This window comes from Temnothorax longispinosus, chromosome 12 (assembly GCF_030848805.1).
Source record: "Temnothorax longispinosus isolate EJ_2023e chromosome 12, Tlon_JGU_v1, whole genome shotgun sequence".
NCBI lineage: Eukaryota > Metazoa > Arthropoda > Insecta > Hymenoptera > Formicidae > Temnothorax > Temnothorax longispinosus.
In genome coordinates, this window is record NC_092369.1 from 12,441,413 (window position 1) to 12,457,504 (window position 16,092).

At 34.4% G+C, this 16,092-nt stretch overlaps 1 protein-coding gene and 1 non-coding gene across 7 annotated transcripts in view; one reads left to right on the plus strand and one right to left on the minus strand.

Annotated features, from left to right (window-relative positions):
* Vha100-2 (V-type ATPase subunit a family protein Vha100-2) overlaps nt 1-16,092 on the minus strand; it is a 34,160-nt gene that overhangs the window by 11,937 nt on the left and 6,131 nt on the right. The window contains exon 1 of one of the 6 annotated variants that reach the window (XM_071794583.1): nt 5,368-5,560. The exons of 3 other annotated variants lie outside the window; for them this stretch is intronic. The gene's annotated coding sequence lies outside the window, so the exon portion shown is untranslated. Of the gene's footprint in view, nt 1-3,842; nt 4,040-5,367; nt 5,561-16,092 lie in introns of those variants that run through there. 2 more of the 6 variants (XM_071794587.1, XM_071794585.1) reach the window with 2 other exon arrangements.
* LOC139823446 (U4atac minor spliceosomal RNA) lies at nt 12,049-12,171 on the plus strand. The gene has a single exon (XR_011734772.1). It is a non-coding gene; the product is annotated as a U4atac minor spliceosomal RNA (small nuclear RNA).

Below are 16,092 nucleotides of genomic sequence, written 5' to 3' on the forward strand. Positions count from 1 at the left end.
CCAATTTTCAACTTCTCGCACTTATTGTTACACAAATAACTATTGTGTGACTCTACATATCTTTCATGATTGATATTAACAAGAAATTGGCACGATTACTTTGGCCCCTTGATTTGACAATGGTTTCTAATAGTATTTTTTACGCTGAACAAAAAATTATATAGGTCTTATAAGACTAACCGCTCTAGTTTTCGAGATATACAGTGTGTTAAAGTTAAAAATAAATCATGTAAATTTTTAAATAATACTTCGATTGTGTGTATAGACCGTATAGACCGTACACATGTAGGCGGGGGTGAGTGAGGGTAGACCTCGGTTCGCATGGAAAGTTGAAAACTCGAACCGTACAATAATAGACCTTGCTTTCCCCTATAAGCAAGCCAGGGTGGGGTGGACTTAACGTCTTACGTTGTTTACGTTTTTTAAAAGTAAATCGTAATCCACTTGCAGGAGAACCCCTCCCCCGCATAAAAAACCAATCTAACTCAAAACCTATATTTCTAAAAACTTGAAATTAAAATTTGGAAATAGAGTCAAATATTAATCATGGAATTTTTTACTATTTTTCCGTGTTCCTCGCCAAAAATTCCTCCAAAAACCACACATTTCAGAGGCCAAAGTTATCGCAATTGTTCCTTTATTTTTAATTTTAACACTGTATATCTCGAAAATTAGAGCAGTTAGTCTTATAAGACATATATAATTTTTTGTTTAGCGTAAAAAAATACTACCAATAAAAACCATCGTCAAATCAAGGGACCAAAGTTATCGTAATCGTCCCAAGAAATTATTAAATGTGCTATATTTATTAAGAAATATGCGAACGATTCACTGCACATTTTCTACAAATACTGTAAAAATTTTTTTAATTTTGTGGCAAAAAATAGTCTGCCATAAAATAAAGTCTAATCGGCTTAATTAAATGACAAAAAATTTTAAGTATAGATATATGTACAATAACGTTCAATATTCTCATCATCGAATGTGGCTGAAAGCGTAATCGTAGAATGTAACATTGCGTGCGAAAATGTGGTAAATAGCTAAAGTTGTGGTGAATTGATGGCGGACGGGCGTTGGTTTCCTGTGAGATTGTATGAGTTCAAGTTTTATGACGATACATTTGTACAGCGAAAGTAGACAAATTGTAGCATTTTAACAATCACATAACAGTCACATCTCCGCTCATCGTTACAAAAAAAGAGAGGAAGTGAGAACAGAGAACAATTAAAGACAAAAGTTTATTATATTTTGTGAATAATTGCCTAGAGAAAATGTACAGAATGAGAACATGACGAATCCAACTAGATGAAAGAAAGGGGGAGAAGAGATAACCACTTATGGTTGCTGATTAGGTTGTAACCCTAATAAACTCGGGGGCAACAGGTTCTTCACATATACATATACATATACTTGTCGTTATAGCTACTAACTACGTGAGATTACGCTTCGCGAGATGTCACGCTCGACAAGAGTTATTCGAAAAAAAAGAGTGCACGTCGATTGAGCGATACGATAACAATCAGAGAAAACAACAAATATCTAACAAGAACAATGTAATGGATGATATCTTGCTTGGGAATAGAAATATGCAACGGGTGATATCTATACTGAGAATAGAAATATCTGCCAATCAGGACAGGAAAATCAAAACCAGACCAACAAAGCGATAAGAATGTACCTGAAAGATCTTATACGTACGTCAAAACAACCACTTGTATGAAACCAAAAGGCCAAGATCAGGATAGTAAAACCTGTGTCCGACCAATAATGACCTACGCAGCGAAAACCAGAGATATCTGCAAAACTAAGAGCCTAATCTGCAGTACGGATTAAGTTGCAAAGTCCGTACTGCAGAAATGAAAAGTATACTTAAGCGGGGAGCACACACTTCTGCACAACGCATAATGTGTAAGCATAAGAAAATTGATTGGTCCATACACATGTGGCATAAGAAAATAGACCAATCAGTTTTCTTATGCTTACGTATTATGCGTCATGCAAAAGTCTGTGTTCCCCGCTTTAGAAGCATTACCTACGGGATACATCTTCAGAGACAGAATTCCAAACACAGAAATAACAAAAGCGACATCCAGGACGTCGTCCAGGTGGATAAGGTAAAAAAACGAGCCTGGAACATGTATCAAAAATAGATGAAAAGAATGGATAAAATATCAGAGTTGTAAAGATGGCAAGAAACAGAAAGCCATATTATCCAAAAGACCCTCAGACAGACCATCAAAAGTGGCTAGAAGGACAGCTGGACATCAACAAGAGGCGCCATAAAAAGAAAAAATAGTAAAAACAGGCTCAAGAGCCTATTCAAAGAGGAAAAAGAAGAAAAACAAGATATTTTATGACATGATGCACAATCTGTGACATAGGCAATCACAAGGAAAAAAAAACAATCAGTAAATATCAGAGTGGTCTTGAAATAGTTGGTCAAAATCAAGGATTAGATGGGGCTCGTCATAAGGATGAAAAAAGTTCCTATAAACCTTAGTCCAAAAACGCATCCCGCAGGAGTTACGACTCATTTAATTATTATTAATATCTACCTGATTTAGAAAAATGGAAGGCCATAAAAGGTAAAACTTTATTTTTATTTACAGAAGTTGTTGAAAATGTCCATCGTTAACTAAAACACACGCTTCTATCCGTCTAACCATTGAATATCTAACACCCTCAAAGATTCCTGGCGTATTTCTTATCTTATAATTTCGCAACTGTTGATAATATGCGATCTCGGATGCGTTTTTGGACTAACGTTTATGGGAACTTTTTTCATCCTTATAACGAGCCCAATCGAATCCCTGATTTTGACCAACTAGTGCAGGATCACTCTGTATAGTTATACTCTGATTATCCGAATATTTTATGAGAATGTAACGAATAGACCATATATTTTGCGGCACAAGAGAAAAAGGAAATGTCAAATCAACACTAATACGCAAGAATATATAATCTTGAAATAAGATTATATTGCATTAAACGAAGAAAACTTGCTTGAATGAAGTCATTTATATAGTTAAACGAAGTTTTATATAGCTAAATCAAGAAAAAAAGAGTTGAAATAAAAAGTTAAAATTCTTATAAGAAAATTCTTGCGTATACATAATACATATACAAGTATATCAGTGCTGATCTGACACTTCTTTTTTTTTTGTGTGCGGCACAAGAAAAAAATAAGGTTTCTCGAGCAGCAAATGCTTGTACGCTTCTTCAATTAAGCTTTAAATATTACTCATCCGTGTGAATTATTGATATATTATCCCAACTTAGCATATCATTTACTCAATTATGATCGATTATCTCGCGTTAATAACGTTGAAGCAAGTTTCTAATACATATATATAACGCATGGGAATTCCGGATGACTCGTAATATTCAGAATAAACATCATAATTCGATCCAGATTAAGATCTAAACTCAGGATTGTCATTTCAATTAAATCGAAGGTGTTTCATTGAATCGATCAGTTCGCAAGCGGCGTAAGTCCAGAACTTAAAAGAATTAAAATATAAATTTACAGAAATGTACGTGACGTTTTACATAAATCTAAGAGAAAACAGGTTCACGTGATTGCCTCGCAAGCACTTCGTTCAATTATTATTATCAGCAAGTCGCTCGAAAGCAACAAAGATCCTGCGAAGATACGATCGCTCTCTTGCTTGACGAAACGAATTTAAATCGTTATGTCACTTTTGGACCATTCGTGAGTGATTTATCTCATAATATTTAATTAATACAGATTGCAGATTTATTGAATCGCTAAGCTGTAGGTGTGAAGTCCGCGCACGATGAGCGCACGGACAGATAAAAATAGCGTAAAATCCTCGACTCACACTGATAGTATAATATGTATACGTTCTCGCAAGGTCGCGTTCAGTTGGAGCACTACCGCGACGATAAGCGTTACGCGCACTTTTGCGGAAAAAACAAAAAGAAAGAGAAAAATAATTACGTAACATACGTAACGTTCATACAAGCGAATTCAAGCGAGCACAATGGGTACCGCGCGACTGGGCGCGCGTCTCGCTACTATCGCGGACTTTACGACTTCGCCGTTGAGTCCGATTCAACGTGGCGTGTGTGAACGAGCCATGGGCCAAACACAATACAATAAGCTACGAACGACGACGACGCGGCGACACGACGGGAGAGGAGGAAACGCGAACGACAAGCTTGCTCATTGTACGCGCGGCAGATGCTCGTTCGAATCAATCCAGCGCAGCGTGTCGGGTATGCGGACCAACGTCCGACGGCGCCGGTGGTCGACCCGGTATCAGTTACGTTTTACGTTACGTGTGCAACCGGCGGAGAAAATGGTTCCTCTCTACGCGGAAAGCCCGAAGATAAAATTCCTATACGAAAGGTGACGCGGAGAAATGCCGTCCGCGCGAAATGGCCCGACGCATGTTTAAAAGGCATTAAAGGTGTCTTTATGACGTCTTTTATCTGTCTGGGTTATGAGCTAACTACGTGATTTTTTTTTTTTGGAGCTTTACTCCTCTAACTTCATTAAAAAATTTACTGCAATGTACTGCTTTGGAAAGCTATACCAGATAAATTGCAATTTAGATGACTATGCCAAAGCATTTTTCTGAAAAAAAAGTCGAAAAATGTATTTTTAGAGATAATTGTGCATCGCGTAATAATGCCAAATTAGGGATGATTAGAGAAAAGAAGTACTCTACCATCAAATCCTCAAATTCTGAACGCCGGCAATTATTTTTGTCTTATCCGAAACGTTTAAATCGCATTGAGCAACGTCAAAATATCCGCACGAGTCTCTGCGGCTTTGAAGCAAAACGGGAAAAGCGAGAAAATTTCGAAAAATGTAAATCATTTCTGAGCGTCCGTGAAGTATAGCGAACGGAATAAGCGCGCCGTCTTCAGGCGTTATATTATGTACGCTCGGGCACATCTTCAAACACAGATACGCTGTTGTTCGGTTCATTAGTCGCCTTCGACAGGCGACTAATTAAGATTTTTCAACAATGTCAATAACTACGTCAAGGCACGGTGAGCAAACAAGAAAACGCAAATGAGCATGTTAATTATGTACAGACAACGCACGTATATGTATTCGCACGTATAATATATGTTCTAGCTGAAATCATTGAAAACAATAACGATTATAATAATATAAAGGAAGAGACAGCTAACGAAGCAGCCTTTAGAAGCTATTTGCGAGTTTATCTCGTTATCGCGCGATTGATTAATTAGACAATTTTCGCGATTGGCGAACGCGATTGGAGAACGCAACACATTTCCGGATACGTTAACTGTGCTGATCGTATTCTCTAAAAGGCAATTTTATTGAAGAACACCTCTCTTTTTGTAATCTAAGAAAAAAAAAGAACAAACCTCGTTGAAAATCTAATCAACTTGAATTATGGACACGTATAGGCAGCTCCGCGCAACAAATTAAGCCTCCAACCCTACTCCACCAGTCACACAGGTATAATGCTCACGACTGATATGATCCGACACTATAGATCCGACACAACGAATAAATCCCACCTTCGCGAGTGCGTAAGGAAGTAGGGGAGGCGGGTGTGGAAAGAGGAGAGGGAATCAGAACTCGTGACGATCTTCTGTCAGCAGATAAGAGCGGATTGTGATAGAGCGCTGTCTCTTTTGTGTCGCCGGCGGTTTTGTGCGCGACACAGCTGTTTTTGCATGCGTATACCTGATCGCGGAATCGTCGCGCAGGTACACGGCACGTGATTGCGACACTCTCTCTAGGCTGTCATGCAGAATCGATCTCCGCTGGCAGTCACGCTGATCCAATGAACATGACGGAAGTGAAGAAGCAAAAAGACGTGGAAATGAGCTATAGATAACGATTATATATAGTATATATATATATGTATAAAGCCCATGAATGACATTTTTAAGCGTTTCGTAGACAAATCTTATCTTTAGTATACTATTTTTATCTTTGATCCATACCGCGATGATTTTCGACGGCGCATTCATTTGGAGAACGTAACTATAATATTTCAACGCATTTTTCACGGCTATTTCCATACGCAACGGATGCCGTACGTGTTATAAATTGAAAGGCGCACGTAATTCCGGATTGCGACGTGAGATAAGAGGAGATAAGAAAAGCGCGTAACGGAACAACGGGAAGTCAATATTGGTCGCGCGTAATTACGCGCGATGCAGCGAATCGCTGGCGTTCGATAAATCATAATCGTAGCTCGTGAATTACGCGATAAACCCCAATTATATTCGTCACCCGCGTATTATCTGCGGAACAATGAATTTTTCTTCCGCTATATTTTACGTGCGCATATCCGGCGCGAAGCACGGAACAAAATACGTCAAGTATCTAATCGCGAAAGAAAGATTTTTGTTAAAGCAGTTTTATTAGAATCAGATAATTCTGATTGAGATAAAATGCGACAAACAAAATAATGACACGAGAATATATCCGAATACGAGCAGAATACAATTGATTTCAAACGGTAAATGGCTATTCCCATCGAAATAATTACTCCTTCACAAAACATTTTGTGGTTGGGGTCATCTTCAAGTACGGGGTCATCGTTTCATAAAAAATAATTGTTTCATTAAGGAGATATATATATATATATATATATATATATATATATATTTGCACACTGGTATATGCGTTTAGATTGGATTTTAATGTAAACCACATTGAATTTTAATGTAAAAGTAAGTTATAAATTTTATTACAACAGGACAGTGTATAAAAACTTTTACAGGTTTTTACAAACTTCGCGCCGCTGTTGTCCCTCCTTGAATACTGTATCCAGATAAGGCGAATGATAATAAGTCGCGGGTGTCGTGCTACCTTTGTATAACACACTTTGTATAGATGTTCGTTATCTCTCTGATTACTTTCCTATCGCTCGTATAGCTCCATAGTATATATGTATAATTCTACATATTGATCCTTGATGAGCGAAGGACTCTATACAAACTTATTTCTTGAAAAAAAATCGTTGTCTTGCAGTTGTTTACAGTTACTTATGCAACGTAGAGACAACTCAAAAAGTCTTCAGAAACATTGATACTCCGTAATTAGAAAAGGAAATGACATTATTTACCGAGATACTTTTGCGTTAAGAGATTTACCTAAAATTAATAAACAAAAAATCTCCATTTCTCATCTATTTCTATATTCTTGAACACAATTCCCCAGAATAACTTCTTTAATTAATCACAGCTGAAAAATCATCTCCTCCCAGTGAACACAATGTCCCAAATCGAGACATATATATCGTACTCTTATTCTTTTAAACCGATTAAGTGGCAGTTGCTGGATGAATAGGGTCATAAATGAATAAATACAGTGAGTGTCGCAGTATTTCTACTGATGAAACAACGTCACAACTTGAAAGTATTGTGACAGTCTTCTACTACAAAATAAGTAAATCTTTTTCTAGCAAATTTACTTGGCAACAATTTTTCAAAAACAACTGAGAATGAGATTGTAATAATGACAGACATTAAGATTATAAAAGTAGAAAAAAATAATCCTTATACTATCTCTTTTTTAAAAACATCTTTTCTCTCAGCAGAATTACAAAAAAATACTAAGTAATAGGAGAAAATCAAAATCTAATACCGTTGCCCATTTAGAACTACAACCAGCATACTTTCAAAAGTTATTTATAGGAAACAAAAAGAAATCTGAAATTCGAGAACTTTTCTCAAAGACAATTATATTCCAAAATTTTATCGTACTTTTTACGAGTCTATTTTTTGATAATTTAATTAATTCAATTAATTTAATTAATTTTTTATCAATAATTACTGTTTTTTTAGACATTGTTTCGTAGTTTATTAATACTTCATTATTTTGTTACGTTTGTACTAATTTTATAATACATTTATCTCTTCAAAAATGTAATTTACTTCATATTTATTCTACTTTTAAAGCCTATATAAATTTAATAAAAACATAACTATTGATGACAAAAACAATGACGCATCTCAAAAAAGGCTGGAATCTTTTCCAACCGATTGGCGGAAGTCTTGAGTGAGAATTCTTTTCAGAATCATACCAGATTTTTTCAAGAAACAGTATAAGTGTCATTATAAAAAAATATCGTTATTGTAATGTCGTTAGTTATCTCACAATTAAAAAAAAATCAATTAAATTTTCGTTTTTCCTTTCTCCTAAAAATTGTAAATTTTTGTGACAGTATTCTTCTCGATGTGCGATATGACGTCTTAATGATATATCTTAAGTCTTCTTCCACGGTAAGAAATTATTATCATCGTCCTTGTCTGTTACGCGTATCTAAAACATACACCAGTTTGAACTGTCTGTGTGACACACTAACGTAACTGATCACAACACCACTCAACATAATGCAACTAGAGACTTCAAATAACAACTCAGTGAAACGCAAAATTTTCTATGGGGCTAGATTCAAAAGAAAAAAATTACGAAGCATTACTTTCGTACCAACCCTCGTACTTATAATAATAATGAAATATTTCAAATTTTTCCCGTTAACATATCTTTATAGAAATCTTAATATAAATATGAGAAAATCTACGCAATTTATCAAAAATTTTAGCACATACAAATACTGAAATTTTCCGAAAATTCTCATTTAATTATTTCTGAAAGTATCATAAAATTTCTGAGAAAATATGAGACATTTTTCCACCAGAAATGCGTGTTGCCTGTGCCGTTAAGTTCTTAGAAAAATCTATGCCGTCTGCATTAAAGACGCTTAAACACCTTAATTATATATTGTAATAAAGAACCGTGAGAAATCTATTACAAACAGCAGCGTTTTTGTTAACGCGTACGAGTCCAGTACTGATTAGAAATTCTATGAAGATTTGAAGTTCGTACCCGTTTAGTTATCGATGCCTCAATCGGCTATCAACATTGGCGTCGACGTAAAATGGAAAGTAACGAAAAATGATCGCGTTAATTTGCAAGATCTCATCGAATCTTTCATAGGACTCGCTCTACTCGGCATCCATGATAAAAATCGCGACGTCTCATAAGGTCAGGATTTATCCTTCTGCGGTTTCTAGGTTGTCGCGGAGCGGCCTCCGATCTAACGGTCAACTATTACGCAAATTGCCGTATCTCCAGTGGCATCTTTCATTATGCGGAACGATGAAATTGAAGCATTATTACATTACATGTATGCGCGCGCGGTCCTCCCGAGGAGAGCACGCGTGATGTCATGTGTCATGTCCGTAGATTAGATTCACGTGACAGTTTCAACAGCTTTTCGCTCTTTCGCGAAGTAGATCTAGTTGTTCGTTCGTGGTCAGTCACCAATTAATTCGGTAAAACATTGATTACAATTAAAATACAAACATATGAATATTTTATACTTATATGTAGATTTTTTCTAAGCAGTTTTTTCTGTTTTTATTTGTTGAAAAATTCAAGAGTGAAATTAATATCATCACCTATACGATTAATCTTTTCTCATTTGGTACCCAAAAAAAATCACATTTTATTTTTATAACATTATTTTTATAACATTAAAGATTATTTACGATCAATTATAAAATTACATATAATTATTAATAAATATTTTTATCTTAAAGAATATTGACCGATGGGCTACATGGAATTGCGCGTGACTATTTGTTATCTCTGATAATGCGACGGAAATGATCGATCAATGCAAGAACAAATCGTACGTAATATAAAATATTTAATGACATTATAAAAATCAGATAATCTTATCTCGCGTGATGGTTCGTTCAATACAGCGATAATCCATGAATTCCGGTCTCATTATTATGAATATGAAGAATATGCCAATATAAAAAATGAAATCGCTCGTCAATGTCAGAAATCGCATGAGTGAGTAGTTCACTTAATCACTTACGATTAAGAATTCCAAAATAGAAAAAAAAGAAAAAATACTTCTTTATTCTTCATATTTTCAATTATATTTGCGATTCTTTATTTAAATTTATTTTATAAATCGGTAAAAATGTACAAAATTATTTCCATGTATATCAAAGTAGAAATAACACTTTTGAGAAAAGTCTTGAGTGTCGTGAGATAGTTTGTAAAGAAGGTCTACCGAGCTATCGTCGGCCAAATATTTCGGAGGTATAACGGAAACCGTATTCCGAATAAGTCTTTCAATGCTCGCGTCTATATCAACCTGTAATAATGGCAAATTAAAAACGTATTAGTAATGCCGGGTCGCACTGCAATTGCGTGACGTCCCATACGGACAGATCTTCAACTAGGACAGCCGTATTAAAGCTCTACAATGCCTAAATTAGTGCCTAACGATTGAAGCTCGTCCACTCGTTGTTACCATGGATAAATACGAACTTCAAATAATAGTTACATGTACATACATTCCGGTTGTCATGGCTTTCATGACACTAATGACATGAGAATAATGAATTTGGCGCGTGTGTACACTTATACAGTTGCATAAATAATAATTATAGATTCTAGCCATCAAGATTCAAGGCAGGGAAGTCTGCAAATCGTATAAGCGAGAGAGAGAGAGAGAGAGAGAGAGAGAGAGAGAGAGAGAGAGAGAGAGAGACAGAGAGAGACAGAGAGAGAGAGAGAGAGAGAGATGGCTTCTCGTAATTTTGATGAGTAAAAAATTTTTCGAAAAATTGAAGTGACTTTCTGTGTCATTTCAACATTTAATCGAAATACTTTGACCTGTTTAAAACTTATACAGAATATTATTTAAAGCAAAACTAATATCACATTAAAATTTCAAGCCGATTGATCATGTAGTTTAATTCCAAAAAAATAAAAATTAAAGTTAGAGTTTTACACAGAATAAGGCATTTAAATTGAGACACTTGAATATCTTGAAAAGAAAGCATTTAAAAGAAAAATGTTCCAGACAAAAGTTGTATCGTCTGAAAGGGGACAAATAATGGTAAAATCAATTTTTCGAAAAAAGCGATTTTTTAGAGTCACATAAAGGTTATCGCCATTTTTTTAAATAGAATTGTATAATTTTTTTTACATAATATGATTCTTCTAGTTATTCTGCATATAAAAGTATTAAAGTAGAGTTATCAAAAAATTAATAGTTTACGAGATATTTTATACTTTATTATCTGGTATATTTCGATATGAAATATAAACTAACTCGTAAACTATTCATTTTTTGGGTAAGTGTACTTTAACACTTTTATGTATAGAATAATAAGATGAATCAATTGGTGTAAAGAAAACACATAGTTGCTTTTTAAAAAAAATTATTCAATTTGTAAAATATAACTACATGTCTTTTTTACCACTTTCAAAAATGCAACGTTGTCAAATAATCAATAATTTTCGAACACAAAACATCAAATTATTCATATTTTCTAATAATATTAACATTAATATTATTCGGAATTAAAAATTGGCATTGTCTGTTACCTTTTTATTATAATAAATTATAAAATAGCTTTTTTTATTATTAAAAAATTTTTATAATTTATGTTAGTATTGCTAATACATAAGGGGATAAGTGTATCCCTCTCGCTATCTACCTTCACAAATAATCGATTATACCCACTGAGATATAAGTATGGAGTGGGCACTACGATGCTACGCCCGTAGGCGATAAACGAGTCTGAGACAGATAGACATTGTGGGATCTCTCTCTGTACAAGAAGCATACGCATATTATTGAGAGAGCTATATAGTTATCTTTATCACACGAACTGCATGACAGAGACAGCGATCCGACGAATTTAATTCTCTCTCGGCTCGCGCCAGCCGAGTCAGTGCCTTTTCCATACTTATATCTCAGTGATCATATCTCCTTAAATATTCAATTTTAAATTAATAGTTGAAACAACAGCGTTTTATTTAAATTGTCATTATTGCTATTATTGCTTTAAAAACAAAAATGACAAGAATTTTCATATAATTATACTCTATTTTTTATAAGATATATAGGTAAAGTAATGATTAATAATGATGAGTATTTTAAGTCCACCCTGTATATACTTTGTAGTTTCCTAGTCCGCCAAAAGATGGCAATACTTTCTCGTGAGCAGAATATCACAGTTAGCGTATATAAGGCCAAGGATACAAGAAGGCTTATCCTTGTCTTTGGGGAGCAAAGTGCTCAATGATCGTTTAGTGAGAGTACTGTTGCTGAAACCCAGATAAAAATTTTAACCGCATCCGTAATATATTTACGAGATGCAATTTTTGGGTAGCCTCTTTACTTTACAAGAGGCTTTTTTTATTGCAATGTATCTAATAAAAAAACGTCACTTGCTTAATTTCTTAATTGGATATTAATTATCGCTATATTGTTGCTCGTTGTTATCGTTCATTAATTTAAACGACAAAATTGTTATGCTTTGCTTAAAATATATCTCGTCAAAAGCTTTCCACACGGTTAATTTTTTTATTATTGACTTTAATGATATAACAGAAAAGTGTTGCAAAGTAAGAATCTTAATTTTAGTAGTAGTAAATATATATCTACTATTAAAATAAATTTTATACAATCGTATCGTCAACGTAATTGACATAAATCAATCGATATGTACTGCGGTCCATAAATGCACAGTTAGCAGCAACGAAAGGTCAAACGTTTGACAAACGATTTTAACAAATTGGTATTGGCACTACGTAATAGTATTCTATATGCATTGCATAACAGATCGAGCAGCATTACTGTAATTCTGTTAAGAATAGTATTTGAATGTGGGCCACTAAAAACTAGTCGGTTAGTTCACAGTTTTTCGCGGTATCGGTACCGATACACATACAAAATCCAATGAAACGAAAAATGCGTGCCTTCATGCTTGAAAAGGATAATACTTATAATAAAAAATCTTACAATCAGAAGAATCTCGAATCCTCACTAATGTGATCCCAAACAAGGTAATTTAAAATTTTGTTCATACACAGAAAAAAAAATTAGTCTTTAATCAAAACAAATATATTCAAATCAACACAATCATTATTTCATATATAAGCATGAATATATATTTTTCTTGAAAGAATTTCATATTCATGTATTTCAAGAATATTATAATTTAATTTGAATATTATAATTATTACATAAAGAGTACAAAATATGATTATTTTGATGATAATGATGTTTTATTCTTCTTCCGATTTTTCTTCTTCGTTATAACATAATAAAATTGAATCAACATTGTGTTCACGTAAAGAATATTGAATTTTAAAATAAAATTAAACTGTCTTTATCGTTATAATATGAATATTCTTGGCTTGAAAGTACTGTTATTCTCTAGCCAAAATATTTTCTGTGCTTTCCAGTAATAAAAATTATTTTTGAAAATATAGTAAGAATATATTTTTCTTTATAAAATTTTATTTACCTTTTTCAGAAAGGGATAATGTTTTGATACAAGTAATTTATCTTTGTTTAACGCTGTATAATGTCATTTTAAGATTTACATGTCAAAAATAAAGATATTCTCTAAACAAGAATGTTCTTTTTTCTGTGTAGAGATCAAAAAGTTAAATAATTTATGTTACGCCTTACTTATATTTAAATTTTATTGCATATAGTTCTGTAAAATTAAATTTGACGAATAACATTAAAATCAGGCATAATTCTCGCAATAACTCTTAATAATAACAAGTTAAACATTGAATAACGCTTAATTTCGGATCGGTGGTTCATCAATTATTTTCAATCGTTAACTAATTTGAGATTTTTAAAAACCTATTTTCAAAGAGTTTGATTCGATCTATAGTTAAAAGGGATCCAAAGGATCTAAAAAAACGATTTTTCAACGATTTTAGAATAAAACACAGCTCGCGTATAATAGCAACATGAAACGCTCTAGAATTTTTTCGCGCAGAATTTACGGCCGTAGAGTAATAATAATTAATCTCTGCATCTTCGATCCGGCTGCACGAATGACACATTTATCGTCGTCGTCGGTCACCAGACCTTTCTTCAGAAAGGCTTCTTAGCTATCCACCGGATAACCACGGCCTTTCGCTCGCGGACACATCGTTCGCCGCATATCAATCCCAGCCGCGTACCAAATTGAGCAACCGCGCAAGCGATTGGCGAAAGACATGTTTAAAATGTCTAAGCAGCGGGAACCTTGGACACCAATCAGTCACTGAGTGACCCTAATAAGCGGTCCAACCGCGGTCCATCTGCCTAACGAAACCGCGACAAAAGATGCTGCGACGTCTTATTCCTTCGGGATTCGCGAGTCACATACAAAATATGTGAAAAAAATGTTTCAAATTCTTCGGCTAAATTTGAACGTGACTATGTTCTCTAAAAATCTGAGAGTAAAATATCACCCACACAAAAACGAGTGATATGCAAGTGTAACGAAAAGTGAAAATTGACCCTGTGCACTTCGAGTGATTCGCCACTCTAAGAGTAAAATTGCGTTCTATAAGTTGGAGTAAAATCACACTCGAGTGAAAGGGCACTCTTTTCGAGTGCAGTAGATATAAATGTCCATAGGAATGAATCACGTCACTCTACAATTTTGAGTGGAAAATTTCATTCTATTTTCTATTAGAATCATTTATCAGTCGATCTCTAGCAAATCGTGATTTCACTATAGTTTTAGAGTGAGATCATTATCACTCCGATAGAGTAGCCGCTCTAAAAAATTTGAGTAAAAAATTCACTCCTATACCTTATGAGTGCCCGCATTTGCTCAAATTAGAGTGATAACGCTTTCTTTTGGAGTGACCATCGCAATCACTCTAATATATTAGTGGCAAAATCACTTTATGAGATTTAGAAAGTTTCCTAACGAAAACGAGGGAGACAAACGATCTCGAGGGTCAAATGTTCTTGAATAATCAACCATTGAAAATCGTTTCTTTACGTCGTGGCGACGATATCTTCTCCGCGATCCCTTCTAAATTTCGTGGGATCCCTTAAAATCTTAGTAGTCTGAAATTAAAATACTGTCAAAGTAAAGCCCTGTCGAGGCAAACGAAGATCTGGCATCAATTTATATTAATTAAAGAACACCGTCCTTCTTTCATTTGAACAGCACTAGAAAGGGTCGATTGTAAACGGCGCGTTTTATAATCTAAACGTGAATTACGCGGGTCTCTATTTCTGTATTCATTGCAGAATTATCGTGCGTGCTTCACGATAGCGTGTGCCAAACAATTCGCAATTTCAAACAAACCTTACATCCACCGTATACATAATCGCTTAGTTGCAAAATGCACGGGCGCACGCGTACGCATATTACACAAGAATCTCCTAAAGACTTCTTCGAAGCGCTAACCTTGAGATAAAACAGCACAGTTCTCGCACAAATTATTTCACTATAAATAAAGTGTCATTATGTCGTAAACAGAACTGAGTCATAATAATGACAGGAGGAAACTTTAAAAAATGACGAAAAACGAGCATTTGTCCGTCTATTTAGTATGCACTCATTTTTATTACGTTCTATATTATTATATCATATAGCCTATATTTTATATACATATGTATTATATTTATCATAAAAGTTAATAAAGTAATTTAACTTGGGATTTACTTGACTGACATTTGATAATTGACTAATTATTGACGTCTAACGCACGTGCGCACAACTTCAGATAAATTGCTTCTTTCTTCTGGTCCATATAAGTTATCGGATAAATTAATGTCCTGCGACAAGCAGAAATAAAAATATAAAAAACAAAAAATTGAATAAAACCGGAGAGATAAATTTTGAAATTCTTTTCTCAATCATTAAGTTCCAGCACGTGTCAAGGAGAGAGCGAGTAAACTGCGCCAAAGAAGAAGGACGAAGCTAAAGCTAAACTAACAAAGTAGGGTACGAACCGCCGACAGGGGCATCGAACTTTTACTCTCGACAGAATTGTATACTGTATACGTATATACGAGACGGAGTCTATGGATCGTTCGATTACCTCATCGCACAGTCGTGCAGAAAACTGCGTAATGCGGGGTGTCCCAGACCTCTCTCAGAAGGAGAGAAGAGCTTTAATCCACAGATTCTTTGATCAATTTGGAGTTGTTTCCACGACGAAAATATCGGTGAACGGATAGCTTTTGAGTTAAGAAATAATTTGAAATCGAGAGCTTTTCCGGGTACTATAAATAAGCTTTGAAATTGATAAAATCGATTCTTCCTTTAATTTCATGTAAA